Raw genomic sequence first — 20,609 nt, forward strand, 5'->3', positions numbered from 1 at the left:
TCACCTTCTTTATTTCTTCTAAGGCATTGAGATCATGCAGAGCGAAACTTTTCTTCGAGGGCTTTTCGTGAATTTCTTTCGCCCGTCATACCGCCGTCTCTACCTGCGATGACAAGAATAAACTTTTCATCAATCTTTCACACTTAACAAAAAATTTAAGATAACTGATTAAAAATACTAACATACCTGTTTCATACTGTCGAAAATCTTTGACACTGCTTTGTCATATTCTCAAAACTTTTCTCCGTCTTCATCGGCAGCCCAAATTCAATTTTGATCGAAATCTAACAATTTGAAGTTAATATCCTAGCAGACCCAACTTGAAGCTGATCGATCCTGAGCTAGATGATGCCGGTTAATCTTTAGTTGCATATCTAATTCGAAATTACCGACATCTCGTAGTAGGTAGTAGAGAGAAATTCCAATAGACTTATTGTAAAACCATGCTTCATCTGCGCGAGTATCTGTCATCTTAACGTCACCAGCCGTTTCCTGAGCAATGATACCAGCAGTGGCAACGAGGATGCTATCGAATTTCTTCAGCATCTTGTCCAACCATACACAATCTTCCAAGTCAAGATTCCCTCGCTCACTCTCTCTGTCCTTCTCACTGCGGTCCCACTCCCATGCCTTCCCTCTCTCCGTTCTCTTTCCCTATCTCTGCTTCCACAACTTTTCTCCCTGTCACCAATCACAAGATCTTAATTCATACGCCTTGGTCACTCTTCAAAAAATTAGGCCTTGATGAGTTGGATGATATTGGGACGATGATTTTCGATTTCTCTCACCAGATTTCCTCTTCTTTTTTTACGAAATATCCGTACCGTCGATAATCTCACCTTCTTCTTTAAATCTTGATTCACCAGAATGCTTTCTTCCAACTTGGTATGCGGCAGCCATGACTTTGGTTTCTTTTTATTTTATCTTCTTTGCCATCCATATCCAGCCGTCTCATCTTCATCGCTCAAATAAAATTCAACAGAAATCCTAACAAAAGATGCTTTAAAATTTGTTTCAACTGGCTGCTGTTCAGAGGGAACATGCAACTTATTCGAAGCTTGAATTCATGTTCCTTGCGACATCATGACTTGTCATGTCTTAATTCATCTATATACAAGTCTGTTAGTTTCCAACACGTATTTTACTTCCCAAATCAATTTATTTTACGTCCCATTATAAACCCAAGTCCAAGTTCAGGTTGCACTACTTAATAGTCTTTCCAAGTTCAAGTTAGTTTTCACCTTTCAATACATCCTCATGTCATTGTTTTGTCACCCACACAAATCCAAATTCTAATCTAATTCCAATTTCCAAAATACCTTCTCCCTTTGGTGGCTTGCCTCACATGCACACTTTAGTTAAGAGGCCTTCCCCCTTGAGGTTTTGCTTACTTTAAGTCTCTGGATAAAAGGGGTTAGTTTCGTGCCCAAAAATAATTCTGAGGCTTCATCGAGTTCGTTCCTCCATTATCGTCATTGACAGTAAGAGCGAAGAAGAAGATGTTAACCTGTCCTATTGGCCAGTAATTGGACCTTTATGGTAGCCTGTCCTATTTGGGCTTTTTATTTTTTTTATGTTGGGCTTGTACTATGAACGTTTAAAACTTATGTTCCTTTTTATTTTGATCGGCTTTTATAACAAAGCCCAATACACAGGCCCAACTAATCTGTCCAGCCCCGCCCTGCCCAAGTCCTGTCTAATCGGCCCACCGATTACTTCAACGATAAGATACCAACTTGATCATTTCGTTTAAATTCACACCACCCCTGGTTCTTCATTTTGCTTATTCTTTTCTCATTATTTTTCCTCGTTAATTTTCTTTTCTCTTCTTTGCCATATGGGTGGTGTTTCGACCCCCACCTACACTGTAAACATCCATTGGTAGGGGTCTCATCCTTATTCGCTCAATCGATAGGGCTAAGGCCCAATTTACAATACCATAGTTTGATGTACAGGCCCATTAATTCATGTGGCTAGGGCTAGCCATATGGCTTGCCACTTACATATATTAATTTATGTCCAGATTCGTTTATTAATAAAGAGATAATCATCGATGTCATGTTCAATTGCAATTACTTGAACTACAAGAAGTCTATACTCTACACATATAAATACCAAACTATTTTTCATAAATAACTACGTTCTTGAGACTCGATCCCATCGATAATTTGGGTACGTAAGCAATCGAAATCTATAGTCTCATCATTCACTCGATCACCATCACTTTCGCACTACTTTTCTATGATATTCATGTATCTCGTCACCACTTAGTGTTTTGATCATATTTGGTCGAAACAGGTATCTTCTTGAACAAGCTTGCTAAGGATGCCCACTTTTGAGTTGAGGACATAATTTTTGGTCTTTTAGGTTAAGGACATGATATTTCGGCTTTTGGTTTTGAGTCCCTAATTGTTGACCGTTGACTTTGACCTTAACTTTTCGGCACTTTTTCTCCTAAGATGGAATATTCCCAAGAAGCGTTGATAGCAGAGTTGTTTGTTCATTAACTATAAAAAGGGCATATTTGAAGCATTGTAAATATAGTTAAACACACATTTGGGGATTGATCAACTACCCTCAAACAACATTTTGTTTGTCCCCGAGCAAAGATGAGAGAAAAACTAAGATCACAAATGTGTTTTCTTCAATCATCCAACAAAACTTTCCACCTGTCTTGTCAACAGTAAGCTCTTATTTCTCAAGGGGCGCGGCTCTAAAAGCTTGAGTTTGTCTAATTGCATTCTAAATTATAGTAATATGTTAGATGTGTATTAGTCCATACTATAACAAAATTAGCTATTCTATACTTATAATACTTACCCTGTGTATGGTTCTACCACAGCCGCAGCATTAAACAACACATAGTGATGGACACTTTCTAGGATGTCATCAAGTAATGTAATTGGCTGTCCCGCTTTGTATGGATGTCCTTCAAGGATTGTATCGCTTTCATAATCTAGATTTCTTAACTGTCGTTCACCAATATCTCTCACTTGCTTAATATGATCACCACAATACCTCGAGCACTCTTCAGCAAGATAGTGTTCAGCAATACAACCTTCAGGTCGTGCACGATTCTTAACACATCCCATCAGTGACGGCATGTATCTAGAATAGAATATTGACTATCAAAACAATATTTCAGCTATCAAAAAAAGTATTTTTATACATAAAGAGAACAAGATAATTACCTCCCAAATTATAACATCCAACAAAAGTGAACTGGTCCGCATAGTTGTGCTTCACGTGCCAAGTGAATTGTCAAGTGCACCATGATAGTGAAAAAGAACGGAGGAAAATACCTTTCCAGCATGCACACAGTTTCTGCAATTTCATTCTCAAGAGATTCCATTGTTTCTCTGTTGATGACTCTTTGGCATATATAATTGGTTAAAGAATGCACACAGCCGAAAAATGGCATTCCTTGGACCCTTTGAGAGAAGATCACGCAATGCAACAGATAGGAATTGTTGCATCAACATATGGTAATCATGGGATTTAAGGCCAATCATCCTGCACTCTTTCATTCTGACACAAGCTCCTATATTTGATCCATAACCATCCGGTAACTTTAGCTTCTTCAGCCTTTTGCAAAAAGTGTGTTTCTCCTTCTTTGAAAGTGTGTGAGGTGCTGCAGGAAGATAAGTTCTATTGCCTGATTCTCTAGGGTGCAGTTCACTTCTAATTCCAAGTTCTTTCAAATCTTGACGAGAAAAAAATACCATCTTTACATTTTTTTTTCTTGTCATTTAACAGTGTCATGATAATGTTTCCACACACGATCTTTTCGATATGCATAACGTCCAAATTATGACGAAAAAGTAGATGCTGGAAAAATAATACAAAAGGCCAATGATTACGTCTTATTAAAAGTATAACCACAAAATAAGAAAGGCCAGGGATTATTGATAAGCACCCAAAATTGTATTATAAAAACCCGTAAAGACATAACATTTTGGTCAATTTTGTGCTTAATAATCATGAAATAATCGCATCTTCGTGGTTTTTGCAGGTTGGAGCAACTAATGTAAAAATTATGATAAAGCCAGCATTTAAGCACGGAATAGGGAGTATACACATGCCTTCCGATCAAGCCCATGTGAATCTCAACAAATCCGGACTAAAGCCCAAAGACTCAAACAGTACAGAATCCAGTCAGAAACGGGATTACGTGCATAGAAGCGTCAAACTTCCGAAGCTCATATCTTTTGAACCAGGACTTCGAATGCGACGAGTGAGCTGCTCCGATGATCAGTGCGACGAACTCTACGCATAGGCGGGAAGTTGTAAAAATGCCAAAAGACCGGACTGCCACTGGACATTGCACGTGGACCCACTAGGCGGGCCCATAAGATTTGATGAGTCATCATGCAAGTCAAGACAAAGGTACAAATAATTGGTGCAAATTTGACACCTTGCATGAAGTTAATGAGTTGGTTGGATTTAGGTGATGATTATCTAAAAAAATGAAAGGTGTCAAATGGGGGTTAGTTGTGGATAAGTGAAAAATAAATGAGAGAAAAGTGTTTCACGTGGGAGAAGAGAAAAAGGCTCTCTTATGTAAAGGGGGGTTGATTTTGGGAGTTGGCTAGCTTTTACTTCCTTGACTTTTACTTTTCATTTACTTCCATGTCTTTACTTTTAGTTTTAAGAAAAAAAATTTGTAACTTGTTAATGGAGGACTACACCTTCTAGTTCTTGAATAAAAACTTCTGTTTTCCTTAGGTAATTTGTTGGCTTTGTATTCATTTCTTCTTTCTATCTCTTTTTACTTATCTTACTTGTAGTTTTAATTAAATCCTAGGATCATGAGCTAAAACTCTCCCAAGGAGAGGGTTAATGATGCTCATGTGAGGATCAGGCTACAAATTTAGGATTCCAGAATCACTACTTAAAAGACTTAGGTTCTATTTTTCATCTTGTCCCAAAATGACAGAGATTGACAAATATCTTATCAACTGTTGTAAAGTAGAACTAGGAGTTGGAATGATATTTCAGAGATGAAATATCATTTCAATTCCACATGCTAGCATGATATGTTTAGAGATAGGTATATTATGTTAGGGATTTGAGAATATGGTAGTGATCTGTTTCTAAAAGACTTGTAGCTAGGCTTTGCATGAGTAGAATTAATCCTTCCTTATCTTTCTCTCTCTTTCATTTAACTATAAAACAAACTTACAAATTTTAGAGAACTAGTGTAAAAAAAAATCTATCTATCAAATCCTTCTCACTTAGTTCTCCAAGGTGTAGATTTAAGTTGTGATCATTTAGATTCTTGTCTTAGAAGTTGGAATGAAATCCCTACTCGAACTAGATTGACATTCTAAAAAAACATAGTGAGTAAGGAAATATTGAGTTTTAGCACGTAGTAAGTAAATTTCTAAAAACACTGAAAAGTGCTAAGATCAAATGGCGTCGCTGCCATTCTAAAGACCCAAGGACCTGTGCTTGCAAACTGGAATTGCTCCAAGGGGAAACCCCCCACGCTCATCCTTTAATATATTTCTTTTTCTTTTTTTTTGTTTTTTTTTTTTTTTTTTGAAATTTCCCGCATTTTTGCTACTGATAAACATTCCGATTTTGGTTGTACTGACAGGTTCCAAATGCTAGGACCTGGAAACTAGGCTACAACAACCACTAAGCTTACTGTGAAACATTTGGTCCGCTGTGCACGTTTCTTTTATTTGGTGGACTTACGGGAAGCTTGCAGGTTCCAAATTTTAAATATTTTTGCATGCTTCACGTGTATGTAATTATTATGTCGTAGTTAATGGACTATATTTTGCGTATTAGGTTAGTAATATGCATGAATCATGTGAATATGCCTGTGAATATATATATGCGGTTAAGTGGTCATGAATTACATATTAATGTATATATACATACAAATGGTATTGTTTTGCATGGTTATATATATATATATATATATAAGTCACATGTTGGCATATATAACCGTATGAGTGGTTATTTACATGTTGGCATATATAACTTAGGAGTTATATATAGTAATTAGGATGTGTTTTGGTATTCTGGCCATAATATTGGCTACGGTTCTCTGAATCATGCGTGTGAGCTCAATTCGGAAAGATCTCGACAGCGCGCACACTGTCACCACCCAGCTTTGCTCGGTGGAGGTCATTTTCGAGGTCAAAATCAACTGTTTTTCCCTCCAAAATCATCATTTTAAAAAATTGTGTTGTTTAATAAGTCGATTTTGTCATGAAAGAGGAGAACATTCTAACGAGGGTTAAAATTTGAGTTGGGTAAGTTGTTTCTAAACCCTACGGGGTGAAGCTACTCTCTATATGACACTTGCAATCTCAATGAGTATTGACGAAATCGACCTATTATGCAATACAAGAGTCGTATTTTAGTCTAGGTAAAATACGTCGCCTGTTTAGTTACGTTTTTGCTTATTAGTATATATACGCATACGTATAATATTTTCACATGCTACCGTATCTAAATACATATGAGTAATTCAAATTTTCCTATAACTATAGATATACGTTAATGTAATATCTATTTACAAATTAGCGTACATATACGTATTATTAATGTATATTTGCCTGTACGTATTGAAGTATTTATTGATGATACAACCTTGCCTATTCGTATGAGTAGAGTATCTTTACAACTGTATCTAGTAATATATGAGTAGGTCGTATTTGCCTGATTGTACTTTCTCCCTTGCATAAAAAAATAAAAAATAAAAAAGCCCTTGCATAAATTTTAATTCCATAAATCTTAATCATAATCATATTCTAACGGTGTCTAGGAAACTTGAAAGATTAAAGTTACTTAATTAGAACCGTGCTTGCGCGGAAAGCCTCCCTCATATCTCTCTTGTGACCTGACTGTTGGTTTATGCACACGTATTCCTAGCTTCACTGCTACGTTAGCAGCAGCTTAGGTGTCACACCCCGAATTTCGATAGAATTCGGAAAAAACAATATTAGTTTCCGACTCTTCGATTTTCGAGGTGTGACGCACTCTCAACTACCAAAAACCCATAAACAGTTTAAATATGCGGATAATTAAAAACCAATAAAAAATTTTCAATTAAACAAAAGTCCTCTTCATGACAAAAATTCACAAATAAGATTAGGTTACAAATCTCTTTTCAATAACTCTTTATTTAAAATTACAAATGAAAATACAATTGACCTTCTCTCAACTGAAAATTTATTTCACCTCAAGGGAAAACAAAACCTATCTTGAAATAACGACGCTAACGCAAACCACAAGCAGCAACCAACCTTCTTCAACACTAAACCTGTCAAGACTTATCAACTATGTTCATTTAATGAACACACCCGATAAGCAAACATGCAAATCGGGTCAGCATTATAAAAATGCTGGTGTGAGTAGCTCTAAAATACAACATATACATATACATATACATACACAATCCATAAGGCAGTTAGTTCCTCCACCGAGGCGCCTTAACTTCCAACAACTAATACAACATCCTTAAGTACCCTAATTAAGGCAGCTAGTTCCTCCACTGAGGTGCCTTAGCTTCCCAATAATAATACAAAAGGCATTTAGTTCCTCCACCGAGGCGCCTTAGGTTCTAACTAAACTAATAACCAGCCAAGCATATTCTATACTTACCGCATTTCATGCTCAATTACAGAGTGGGTCGTCTCTGCACAAGTAATTAGTTTGCCCTTCTGCAAAACTCTATCAAATCATATATTTAAAGATATATTATTAACCAACATATTACCATAATTATATTATTTAAAGCTTTCATTGCGTGTCCCTAAAATTACGTCGTATCTATGTCTTACCTAGTTTCCCTGGCTACCACAATCGCTTCCCAACGCTGAACATGTGCATCCATATGCCTCCCCTCACATAATGAACCACTCCGTGCGTAACTACCTTGAGGGGGATGCAGCACACCAGGTAACCCTCACACGAAAGCCATTATGTGAGTACTGCCATTATTCGGCATAAAATATCGCGCATCTCGTTCTAATTTTGCGAACGGAATAATCAAGCCACTATTCGGCTATGCCAGAAGGGCCATTCAAATTCACTGAAACGCCAGAAGGGCCAATCATATCACATACACCCATCACAAGGGCCAAATCACATGAGTTGTGGTAGTTAGGTTCTAGGATTTTCGTTACGTAATTTATTCAGGTGTCATACATTTATATCTCAGAATAATTCTTATTCTATCTCAGGCCAGTATACATAATTGTACTGAAACTCAACGTTTCTCGTTATAATACAATCCCCATTATCACGTGCCAATACTATTCATTGCACGATCTCCAAATATCTTTATATCAAATCTCGAAACTTATTATTTCACATGCCAATCATATATTGCACTACACCATATGGAATATCTCAAGCCTTCATAAATACTACCATTTATTTAAGTAGCAACTCATAATAGTAATCAATCATGTAATGCATTCGTTCCATATATTTATGTGAACTCAATATACCATCAAAGCCCAATACTAAAGTCCATGAATCTAAGTCCGTATACAATTTAATTCTCATAAAAAAATATATATCTAAGTCTTACAAGAATTTTCCTCTTGTTACGTGCCAATATTTATATTCTTTACATACTACTCACGTCAAATCTTAATTAGATACTGACAAACAAAGTTATACACAATATTTTATTACTACCTTGGTCCATATTATTAAATATGTGAAAATCTGGAAAAAAAAGTCAACATTCCACAGCCAACGGTCAACAGTCAACGGTCAAAGTCAAAGTCAACAAGTCATTGTCAAAGTCAAACTGTCGTTTTCATGTTCAACAGGTTCAGGGTCATAGCCATGGTTCATGGCTAAGGGCAAAGGTGCATGGCTCATGGGATCATAACTAAGGTAATGGTTCAGACCCAACTAGCCAAGCCCAAACCCAAACCTTAGAACCCGGCCCCAAAAGTCTAAACATTTAAAGACCCAATTAGATCCATTTTAATTATATGGACAGACATATCCCAAAAAAAATAGAAACTGGCCCAAAGAAAACACTAGTTAGTTCCGGCCCAAACTTAAACTAAATTGGTTCAAAACTCAAGATTAATCCGGCCCAACCACTAATTAGTGTTTAGGCCCAAAAATGGAAATCAGAACCGTCCCAACCAAAACACAATTAAAACTGGCCCAACAAGAAATAGAACCGGCCCAACATAACAATAGAGTTTTGGCCCAACCAAACAAAAGGTTTAGGCCCAAGCCCCAGCCCAACCAAACAAACAGGTTGTTTTCATCACCAGGCTTCTTCCTCCACCGCACCAGCTCACGCTGGCCACCACAACCTCCACTTGTCCTCCCCTTTCAACCCACCGGTTATATCCCTCATGAAAAACCCTACCACTTTAATACCCACAAAAACTCGATTCATTACCTCGATCCCCTTTCCCCCAAACGAGATCACGCCGCCATTAATGACTTCTCCAAGCTCCCAACCGCCCCCGACAACACTCAAACCCCCAACAACCAATAACCAACCCTTAATCCAACCACAATTCAACAAAACAATCAACAAAATACAAAAAAATGATACTGGAGTTTGCGTTGCCATTAACGCCTGTGGAAGCTTCGACAGCACCCAACTAAACTTCAATACCCGACATCAAACACTTGACCCAGACATCAGCCAACCAATACAAAACCACAACAACAATAAACAGAGTTCAAACAAAAAAAAAAAAAAAAACAGAACGATTCCAAAAATTTTGGTCTCGCGACGCCATTAACAGGCCCATAAAGCTTCAAAGACGGTTTGAGTTCCACCGTTCCCGGTTTTTCAAATAATATAACCGGTTTTACCAATAAAAAGCAGAACAATCACGAATGAGGAAGAGCAGGAAAAAATAACAGAAACATTCTACTCCCGTAAAACTGTTATCTTAGTATAGACTAGGCTATAGACGAGAAAAGGAAAAAGAAAAAAACTAAACTACTCACCTGTATTAAAAAACACCACGAATCCCTCGTAGTCCGAATTGTCGCGCTCCAACGCTCTAACAATCAAGCTTTTTATCTCTGCCTCCATTTTTATTTTATTTTATTATCCAAGAACCCTATTATCCAGAACAATATGAATATATAATTGGGTTTGAAACCTAAGCCTAACACAGACTCGGGCCCAGAAACCAGGCCCACATATCCCAAATCCAATCCAGCGAATTTTAAATAAATAAATAAATACGTATTTTAAATACGTGCGTTACATTAGGCCTACGTTGTTCAACTATAATGCTTGAAGATAATCATAAAATTCAAGTAATAATAAGTTCCTTCTGTCAATTAGATCTAATTTTATGCTTGCATGAGATTAATGTCTGGTTCTACTAAAGAATTTGAACATACTTATCGTAGGAGAAAACACGATAAGCATTTGCGTAAGTTCTCACCTCCACAAAGTTCTTCATCTATTAATCCAAATCAACAAGATTCCTTGTCACCATTTCCGTTATTCATTATGGCTGACGAAAATCCAGCAGCTGAGAAGCCCCTTTCGAACTTCTATACAGCCTCTACAGGAAGGACCTTCTTCCTGCATCAAACTTGAGGACATTGTCGGTGATTTTCGAATTCCGCCAAACATTTTTAGTTTGTTATCTATGTATCATGGTTTGGATCATGAAAAACCATACAATCATCTTCATAGGCTTCAACAAGTGGCCACAATATTTTACCATCCAACCGTCTCTAAGGAACAACTCTTGCTTCGGCTGTTTCCATTCACTTTAGCGGATAAAGCGTCAATTTGGCTAGCAGGACAACAACCACAATCCATAGACACATGGAATAAACTTGTTCAAGCTTTCATGCTTCAATTTTACACTCAGAAGAAAACTACTGAAATGTTTCAGAAAATTCAATTCTTTCGTCAAAATCCTCATGAATCCTTTACGGAAGCATGGAGTAAAACATCGATCTTTTTAGAATGTCCTCATCACCAACTAGACAAAGCTGTCCTTATTCGTTCATTCTTTAATGGACTTTCTGATCATCAAAAAGAAACTCTTGATATAATGAACGGCGATTGCTTCATGGACAAAGGAGCTACTGAAGCATATACTTTTCTTGAAAAACAAGCGAAAAAATGTACACATTGGGGTAACACTGATTCTTCTAGGTCATCTAAGGATAATGTTACAAAAGCTACGTCTATTTTTGAGGTAAAACCCGATCCCAAGTTGAAAAAACTGATAGAAACCCTCACTAAAAAAGTAGATGCTCTTGTAGTTCAAGTAAACGATCAACTTCCACAACAGGCCATGAACGCTAACACTTCCCCATGTGTTCTATGTCTTAGTCCAGACCATCCCGATGCTTATTGTCCCTTGTTACATGCTACTCCTACCCAAACACCGGAGGAGGAATGTGCATTCAACATTCTTAATGCACCATGGAGACAACATCCAAATTTTGCTTGGCGCCCGAATAACCAACAAATGGCTCCTCCAGGTTTCGCCAATCCACCTGTTCGACCAATCAACACTTTTATTCCATACCGCCAGGGAAATAATCAGCAATACCAACAAAGTCAAAATCAATTTCAAAGTAATTCAAATGCTAACTATCAAAATAACCGCAGCCTTGTTCCAGCCAATCCAAATTCTGGCTATAATCAACAACTTCTCAACAATAATCGTGAACTAGTAATTGTTGCACAACCTATGCCTGTTGCTAGTGATAGGACAAGCGAGACGTTCTTCGCTTACATGAACCAACAATCACAAATCCTAACGTCTATCCAACAATCACTTCAACAATTAGCGCAAGACAAGAGCCAGAAAGGTGTGTTTCCTGGCCAAGCAGTTCCGAACCCTAAGCCAGCAAACACTGCCTTTGAACTCACCAATACACTTGGTACAAGTGCTCCAACCTAAGGTGAGGTGAATGCAATTACTACTCTTCGATCTGGAAAAACCGTTGACAATCAAATCCGTTATGCGGATGATCAAACGATGAGGTTCAAGGAAAAAGATGGAAACACCGGAGGTTCACCATCTAAAAAATTGGGAAACGAAAAAGTGGATCCTTATGCCAAATTCCGCCCTAAGGCACCATTTTCTGCCCGTTTGGCAAAGAATAAACCAGATGAAAACTTTGATGAAATTAGGAAAACCTTTAAGAATTTGACAATAAACTTACCCTTTCTCGATGCCCTCAAGCAATTACCAAAACATGCAAAATTTTTGAATGACATGTGCACCACAAAAAGAAGAACAAATGTGCCTTAACAGGCTTTCCTTACTAAATAGTTTCCGTCCATCACTGAATACAATGGTATAGTAAAATACAAGGACCCCAGTAGACCAACAGTTCCATGCACATTAGGTGATAAGTATACGGCTACGACATTACTAGACCTAGGAGCTAGTGTGAACTTACTTCCTTATTACTTATTCAAACAACTAGGTCTACATGGGCTTAAACCTACCACGATGACTTTACAATTAGCCGATCGATCCATTAAGCATCCGAAAGGCATTGTGGAAAATGTCCTTGTAAAAGTCCAAGATTTCTTTTATCCCGTAGATTTTGTCATTTTGGATACAGAAGTTGCCTGTGACTCCATTCCTATCATATTAGGGCGTCCATTCCTCGCAGAATCGCTAATGCGCCATAAAATTTGTAGGGATGGGTCCATGACCATGTCCTTCGAAAATCTTTCGGTCGAGGTTAATGTGTTCAAGTTGATAAAACAAATTCCAGAGAATGATATTAATGGTGAGATTAACATGATTGAGACCCTCGTACAAGAATATTTCACAAACTATTTTCCTGAAGATGAAGTACACCAATTCCATTCTTTTGGCGGTTCTGAATTTGATGTTGATGATTATTCAAAGGAGGTACATGAGTTTTTATAATCAATACCACCAATTGACTCTACTACTATCCTATCAAGCGACTTGAATGAACATAAATCTGTTTTCTCTGTGGAAGATGACTTTCCTCAAGAATCTTTAATACCCACTCCTCCCACCCCTGACTTAAAGCCTATTCCTTCGGACTTAAAATACGTACAATTAGATCTAGATGGTAGTCACCCAATTATTTTATCATCGCAATTTACTGCAAATCAGGAATCACATTTAATTAAGGTCATTCAAGAACACCGTTATGCTATTGGATGGTCTCTCGATGACATTAAAGGCATTGACCCTAATGTGTGCACCCATCGAATACATCTTGAAGAAAATGCCAAGACATCACGTGAACCGCAACGTCGTCTAAATCCAACCATGAAGGATGTGGTATGGGAAGAAATTTTAAGGTTACTTGATGCAGGTATTATTTACCCCATCTCAGATAGTGTTTGGATAAGTCCAGTCCATGTTGTTCCAAAGAAGTCTGGAATTACAGTTGTGCAAAATGATAAAGATGAATGCATATCCGCTCGCATTCCAGTGAAGTGGCGAATATGCATTGACTATCAAAAAATTAATGCAGTCACTCGTAAGGATCATTTTCCACTTCCCTTCATTGACCAGATGCTTGAACGGTTAGCGGGTCATGCATTTTACTATTTTCTTGATGGCTATTCAGGATATTTTCAAATCGTCATAGATCCTGCTGACCAAGAAAAAACAACGTTCACCTGCCCTTTTGGTACTTTTGCATATAAACGAATGCCATTTGGCCTTTGCAATGCACCCGGTACATTCCAACGCTGTATGCTTCATATCTTTAGTGATATGGTTGAACGTTTTATGGAAGTCTTCATGGACGATTTCTCATTATATGGTAATTCTTTTGATAACTGTTTATCAAATCTTGAAAATGTTTTAGTACGTTGTGAAGAGAAAAATCTCGTTCTTAATTGGGAAAAATGCCATTTTATGGTTACAAAAGGAATAGTACTAGGTCATATTGTTTCGAAGGACGGAATCGAAGTCGATAAAGCAAAGATTGAAAAAATTGCTTCCTTGCCTATACCAACTTCAGTTTGCGAAATACGTGCATTTTTAGGACACGCAGGGTTCTATAGGAGATTTATTCAAGATTTGTCAAAGGTTGCCCGACCTTTAACAAATCTCTTACTTAAAGATGCCGTATTTGACTTCATTTTCGATTGCAAACAAGCTTTTGAGACCTTAAAGTCCGCCTTGACTACAGCTCCGATAATTCAACCACCTGATTGGTCTAAACCTTTTGAATTAATGTGTGACGCGAGTGACTACGCTATTGGAGCTGTCTTAGGACAACGCCAAGAGAACAAGCCAATTGTCATTTACTATGCTAGTAAAACTCTTAATGACGCTCAACGTAACTATATCACCATTGAAAAAGAATTTCTAGCAGTTGTATATGCCCTGGATAAGTTTCGTCCTCAACTAGTTGGTTCTTCTACAATAGTCTACACTGACCATGCGGCGCTGCATTATCTATTAGCAAAGAAAGATGCCAAACAGAGGTTGATCCGATGGATCCTCCTTTTGCAAGAGTTTACTCTAGAAATTAGAGATAAAAAAGATTGTGAGAACGTGGTAGCAGACCATTTATCACGACTCGTTAATGATGTCGATAATGAGGCCAAACCAATCTACGATTCATTTCCAGATGAACATTTGTACTCTGTTTTTTCATCTCCTTGGTATGCTGATATAGTAAACTACCTAGTTACCGAGGCGGTCCCTTCATCTTGGACTCGAACGGACCGGAAGAAGTTCTTATCCACTGTGAAATTTTATTTTTGGGATGATCCCTACCTCTTCAAGTATTGTTCCGACCAACTGATACGCCATTGCATTACCGATTGGGAACATAATGACGTGTTATCCTTTTGCCATGAACAATCTTGTGGTGGTCGTTTTAGTGGTAAGAAAACTGCAGCTAAGGTCCTACAATGTGGATTTTATTGGCCAACGCTATTTAAAGATGCACACGAGCATTGCAAAGTATGCAACCGCTGCCAGCAGCTAGGACGCATTACTCAACGCAATATGATGCCCTTAAATCTAATTTTAATTGTAAATTTTTTTGATGTATGGGGCATCGACTTTATAGGTCCTTTTCCAAATAGTCATGGCTTCCTATACATACTAGTAGCTGTTGACATGTCGTGTCAAAATGGATTGAGGCGTTGGCATGTCGTGTGATTGATCATAAAACAGTCGTTTTGTTCGTAAAGGAACATATTTTCTCTCGATTTGGCGTTCCCAAAGCTATAATTAGTGATAGGGGAAAACATTTCTATAATAAAATTTTTGAATCATTAGTAAAGAAATATGGAGTTACTTACAAAGTGGCAACTCCGTATCATCCTCAGACCAGTGGCCAAGTAGAAGTCTTTAATAGAGAGATTAAATCAATTTTAGAAAAGACAGTTAATCCATCTAGAAAAGACTGGTCTCTTCAATTATCTAATGCCTTGTGGGCATATAGAACAACTTTTAAGACACCTATAGGCATGTCCCCTTACCGCCTCGTTTTTGGTAAACCTTGTTATCTTCTAGTTGAACTCGAGCATCGTGCTCTATGGGCCACCAAAAGCCTAAATTATAATACTGATGCGGCAGGCGAGAAGCGAAAATTACAGTTAAATGAGCTGGAAACCTTTGCATTGTGCACAAAGAAAGTTTTGATGAACAACATCGGATAGTCCCACGTTCGCACAGGCAATGGATTTCACCAGGCCAACCCCGAATAATTTTCTATTTGATGACATTTCGGGGCGGTGTGAGGCTATACCATATGTACTAAGGGTAATATTATTATTAGACCATTGCACATTGGTCAAGGATGGTACTGTCCTGCACCCTAGGCCCCCAAAACATAAAGGTTAAGACATAGTCTGGCTGGATTTGGTTCGCCCCAGAGCCGACATGACAGTTGCCTGATTTTACTGTAATGATTTTCTTCTTGTAGTCTGGTGTTGTTGTCACGTTCTTTTGTATAATGACACATACATCTTCCCTTGTACATTGCCACGTTCATTTCCACTTGTACATTTGTAAAAAAAAAAAGAAAAAGAAAAAAAGAAAAAAAGAGGTTGAAGGTGCCTTCTTCATATTCCATTGGATGACATTTTTAATGCCGATCATTTTAGCATTCGATTCGTTTAATTTGGAATTGAAACGAATCGAAATTCCGCGTTTGAAATTTCGGGACATAAGAGAATTTTTCGGAATTCATTTGGGATTGGACCAAAAATTAGAACCGACCCAAATCACGTGTCTGGTCACAAAACCCAAATATTATCTCCATCGTAATTATTACAAGGCACAAACGGTCAGATATCCACTAACGGTCAGATATCCAAAACGGTCAGATTTTTGCCTATAAATTCCGACACTCCTCATCACCCTTCAGTCACCTCATTCTCTCACTATCCAAAGCTTAATCTTCACATATTATCTTTTCATTCAAAACAATGGATCCGATCGAGCGATTGGAAAATGAGCAACGCGAATGGGCTATCACAGTATTCGTGATAACAGTATTTGTCATTGTTCTACTGTCGATCATGCATAACTTCATCCGGAATATCTAGATCTATGTAACCTCAATAGCTCTTTCCCTTTGTCGCTTTGTATATTACTATGGTGTGTTAAATAATTCTCAACCATTTGTAATGAAGTTACGATTAAATGGAGGAGCATCCTATTTAATAAATTGTGTATATTAGTTGTATTTTTACCTTATCATAAACATAAAATAGTTATCAAAACCATAACAAATAAGAAAAATCAATAACACAATAAAATAAATCAAACTCAACTTATTATTTTCAGAGAAGATCGCGCACGCTACACGGTACGCCTAACACTTGTGACGCACGCAGCTCGATTATTCTATCCATCTTCTATTATTGAGGTATGATCATAAATTTTGAAATTACGTGTAGGTCTAACTGCCTTGTGAAACTTTCATCCGTATTTTCTATCATTTTAAGACCTCATTAATTGTTTTTGGACACCTGACATGAAAAGACATACTATGGATACCCATAGTTGCTATACATAATTAGGGATACCAACATCACATGTTTCACTTGTGTTTTCACCTATTAAGTCGAGATCTAGATGCACTTGGCATCCTGATTCGTACCATATCCTATATTTGCTATAAATCTATTCCTTTCAGCCATTCTCATTTCACGTTTCTACATTATCCTTCCATCAATTATCCTTCTAAATGGATCAACCAAGAAAGATAGTACCCGAGAAGAACTACCTGAATTTTTTTGGTGATGGCCGATTTCTCCTTTTTATGACATAGAAATTGTACGTCGAGGATGGATGCCTCTTCTATATCATGCAGAAGCAGCTTATTCCAGAGATTTGGTCTTGATGTTCTACTAATTTAGCAGACCTGAAAATGGAAAATTCTGTTTCCATGCCTATGGACAACGATTTGAATTAACTAAGGAAATTATCTCCGACATACTTCAAATTCCAATGAATGACTCGAGGTTCGATCTTTCAGAGTCCCCATTTAATTTCGTCAAAAAGTTACTACGGGCCACTATATCTCATGGCGAAGTCGGAAATAAAAATCACGTTGTTCTTCAACGCTCTTTGAAACAGAATCAACGAGCTGTGCTCCACTGGTTGGGACACAATGTGGTGGGTACGTCATACCAATCTAAAGTCACCAAGCCTTAACTACACCTACTTTGAATTATGCAGAATCAAAGAGATGATTTTTGTATAATCCAACACCTCTGGAACGCAATCACCAGAAGAACAAAAAGGTTAGCACCTCTGCCTACTTTAGTCACGAAAATTATGATGCATTGGGGTTATCTAGCAGTTTCTCCAGAAATACCTCTTCAAAGAGCATTTGTTACTATACTTCACAAAGACTGTGCCGGTGGTTCTTGGGCGCCAGATGAAATGGACGGCCAAAACTCAAACTCTGCACATTTCTTTGATGAAAATACCATGCATAACATTTTTAATCCCATGGAAGGTATTCAATTTCTTCATCAAAGAATGAGGAAACTACACGCATGTCAGGAAATCATCATCAAAAGTCTTATGAATTTCCAAGAACGTCAAGCGATGCATGATGTTAATCAAGAGGCAATATTGGAAATTCACTCTCAGTCATTAGAAAATCACACTCTTCTAATAGATAATCAAACTATGATCTCTGGCAACCAGGGGACCCTTCAAATCCAGCTTAGCCAACAAATTGATGAACTGAACAGTGTTGTCCACGGTCTGCATTCCTATCACCATCTTTATCATCATTCTGAACCATGATATATATATATATATATATATATATATATATATATATATATATATATATGAAAAAAGAAAAAAAAGGGGGGGAGGGGGGTTGCGTTATGTTTTTACAAAACTCAACTTTCCCCAAAATAAATAAAATAAAATAATTATTATTAAGTGTTTCGTCGTGTGCTCCTTTAATTAAAATTGTTGTTATCTTTGTGTCTTCTTTTGTAAGAAATGCCTACTAGGATTGTCATATTTTAAGTTGTGATAATAACAATTTTAACGTGTTCTTTTAAACTTGATTACAGGAGGTTTTATCTTCTTGCATACTCATTCCTCCATCCAGTCAAATTTTCTTGGACATATTTCTTCTCATATCTTTTCCCATCACTCCACTTCATCAAACATGGCATCTTCATCGAACGTAGCATCTTCATCAAACAAGACACCTCCGAAACTCATCCCTGAGCAATCATTTCAGGCTATGATGGATTCCAATGCTTATGGACTTCATTTCCGTGATTGCATTACTGACATCGGGTGGTCTTCCCTTGTTATTCGCCCTGACCAAACTTATTCTCCAAGTTTGGCTGTCTACTTTTATGCTAATATGGAAGATACACCAGCATTCAACGCTGCTCATGGCTTTTTCTTAGACGGATTCACAATCAAAGTTGGTGGCACAAACCATGTCTTTTCAGAGGCAACACTTGCCCTGACTTTGGATCTTCCATATCAGGAGCTGGCAACAACATGGCCATACATCACAACTCTACTCGTTCCTTTTCATGGCCTGCTTTTCGCGCAGCATACGGTGACGGTCTTGAAATTAAAGATGAAGGAACTAAACTTGGCAGATGGCCAGACATCACCATTTCCTTACTCAGCATGACCATGAACATGGGAAATGCGATGTTGTTTGTCTTTCTGAACATCATGGGAGATTGGCTTTTTCTACCGCCAATGATGCTGCATGTGTAGTCTTCAATGCGCTTGCTCGAGGTCATATATTATTTGATATCTTAAACTATGTTATCTCTAATTTGAAACGAGCTCGTACTTTTCGGGATCAATATATACTTTTACCTGTAACCATTTGTCGAATTATGAAGACACATTTCCCACAATTTTAGCTACTTTTCATGACTGGGTCAAAGTAGATTCTATGTGCCCAACAAACAAGATAATTCGTTAATTAAGGTTTAGGCAATAGAAACGTCCTGCACGATACTTGAGACATGTTCGTTGTTATCCAAACGATGATAAGATGATGAAACATTTGAACGAATCTGGTGAACAAGAATGGGCCACCATTTGGGAATACGTTATCTTTTGGCGCGATACTAAGGAAATGCATTTCACTGAAGAAGATGCCAGACCTTCACCACATCTTGGATGGTAAACTTGAGTAGGGAATTGTACATATATCTAACTGTATATAGTTGTATATAGTGTGCTACTGTTTTTTTTTGTATTTTTTTTGTATAATATATTATGTTACCACAACTTTCTGTTCCAGCAATCCGCTCTAATTTTGTTCACGGTTATCAGGTAATTCCTTTCTTTATCTATTTCTATTTCGAAGACTAATCATCACTCTGTTTGGGAGTGATTTAATCCAGAAAAGAAAAGAAAAAAAAAATTATTAGGCAACTTGTAGTCTGTATATAGTTTAAATTTTCTTGTTAGTAAATGTAATTAGTGATAAGGTCTTGTTTCTTTTTCAATGATGAAAATTATCTAGATGTCTCACATTAGCATTCGAATTATGATTCGTTTTTAAGAAACTTAAGATAATACGTACGCAATAGTTTTTACATATTTTCATGAGTATTCATACACTGAGTATCATTGATTGTACATGACAATAAGTTTCTGGAACCCACGGTTAGTCTACTTAAACTATCAATCCTGTGAGAATCTAACCAAAAGCCTCGATATGAGTGATTTGTGAGTAATGACACAGAGGAGTAGTTTTTCCGAATAGAGAAAATCACGCGTCGACTTACTTGATCACCATCCGAACCCTAGGCGAGAACTTAGGCATTCTTTGGATCGACATAGCTATAAATTATTACCTGTTACAAATTTTACCGCTAGTCACTCCACTAAACCTTTCATCAAACCTTTCACTTTCACCAAAAATTCCTTACCCATCTATTAACCCCAAATAAAAGAACCTACCTAAGTGATGAGTATGAGAAATATGACGAAATGTAGAAAAATAAAAGACGATTTGTTCCAAATAAAAGTTAGTTACCTGCTTCAAAAATATATATATATATATATATATATATATATATATAATAATAATAATAATAATAATAATAATAATAATAAATATATAAATATATAAATAAATAAATAAAAATGAATAGAATCATGTTTCTTAAGCCTTGAAAAAAAAAACGAAAT

The sequence above is a fragment of the Coptis chinensis genome, chromosome 3, assembly GCF_015680905.1.
Source record: "Coptis chinensis isolate HL-2020 chromosome 3, ASM1568090v1, whole genome shotgun sequence".
NCBI lineage: Eukaryota > Viridiplantae > Streptophyta > Magnoliopsida > Ranunculales > Ranunculaceae > Coptis > Coptis chinensis.